Raw genomic sequence first — 1,520 nt, forward strand, 5'->3', positions numbered from 1 at the left:
TGCATTGTTGGTTTGGCCCTTTGATTGCTGACCATATGGTCAGCAATATAACCCTCCAGGGTGGCAACCCTCAAGGAGTGTTGATGTTCGCCATCCTTGCAGGGAGTCGGCACCTCTGTCCTTTTGATAGGGTAATCACCATCCCCCTGTTTAACCCCCTCTTCCTATCACCCTCATCCCCCTCGCATTCCCTTGCTTAACCCCCCTCTTCTTATCACCCTCATCCCCCTTGCTTACCCCCCTAAAACTCCTTTTCCACACCTTTATCCTCCTCCCACAACTTCCAGTGTTTATAAGGTTCTCCTAATATATCCCTAGTCAGACTGGCTGTGATAGACTGACTGCGATCCACTAAACTGTGCCCACATTTCATGTGTGTCAATAAAATCAAGTCTATGCTGAAGGTCTCCTGACTTCTGATTCCTGAAAGCTGAATTTCTAACACTGTTTAATCTAGATCAGCCAAAAATGTTCATCTGAATCATGATTAGCTTAGTGCTAGTGTACTAGTAAATTCGTATAGGGGGTGCTAGCAGAAGGTCTACACAACTGTGTGGCTCCTGAACATCAAACACTTTGCATTACATGTCTTTTTTTTATGGTGACACGGTGGTGTGGTGGGTTGCCTGTTGCCTTACAGCAAGGAGGGCCGGGTTCGGCTCCCCAGCTGGGCAACCAGGGTCCTCTCTCTGTGGAGTTTTCATGTTCTCCCCGTGTCTGCGTGGGTTTCCTCCCACAGTCCGAAAACATGCAGTCAAGCAGTTTGGACATGCTAAATTGCCCCTAGGTGTGAATGTGTCTGTCTGCCCTGCAATGGGCTGGCGGCCTGTCGTGTGTGTCTGTCTTTTTTGTACAATAACAGATTAAAATAAATGATATTTGATAGTTAAGTGATACTTTTTTAATCCCACAAATAGGGAAATTCCACCTCTGCATTTAACCCATCCGTGAAGTGAAACACCACATACACGCTAGTGAATAGATACACACTAGGGGGCAGTGAGCACACTTGCCCAGAGTGGTGGGCAGCCCTATCCACGGTGCCCAGGGAGCAATTGGGGGTTAGATGTCTTGCTCAAGGACACCTCAGCACATGACTGCCCAAGAAAATAAGCAGTCCTCATATAGAGGACATATCAGATATTAAACTGATGAGAACAGATACTACACTTGATCTTAGCCAAAAGGCAGAGAAGCGAACTTCAACGTGAAGCTAGAACATTTAAGCTCCTGTTTATACTCTGTGTGCATGTTCTCCCTTTGTCTTGCTTGGGTTTCCTCCGAGTTCTCCGGTTTCCCCAGTAGGACATGCTAAATTGCCCCTAGGTGTGAATGTGTCTGCCCTGTGATGGACTGCCGATCTGTCCAGGGTGCATCCTGCCTTTTGTCCGATGAGCTGGGATAGGCTAAAGATTATTTACAGTAGCATTTAGTATAACAGTAAAAACAATGTTTTCACTAAATTTTATTTCCTAATATGATTTTCAAAATGTAGGTTATATACTCATTAATTATAATCA

At 45.3% G+C, this 1,520-nt stretch overlaps 1 pseudogene; it reads right to left on the reverse strand.

The window, feature by feature from the left end:
* Positions 1 to 1,056: 1,056 nt before the first annotated feature.
* Positions 1,057 to 1,200, reverse strand: LOC119263537 (annotated as a pseudogene).
* Between the last annotated feature and the right edge of the window lie 320 nt (positions 1,201 to 1,520).

The sequence above is a fragment of the Pygocentrus nattereri genome, chromosome 5 (genome assembly GCF_015220715.1).
Source record: "Pygocentrus nattereri isolate fPygNat1 chromosome 5, fPygNat1.pri, whole genome shotgun sequence".
Classification (NCBI taxonomy): Eukaryota; Metazoa; Chordata; class Actinopteri; order Characiformes; family Serrasalmidae; genus Pygocentrus; species Pygocentrus nattereri.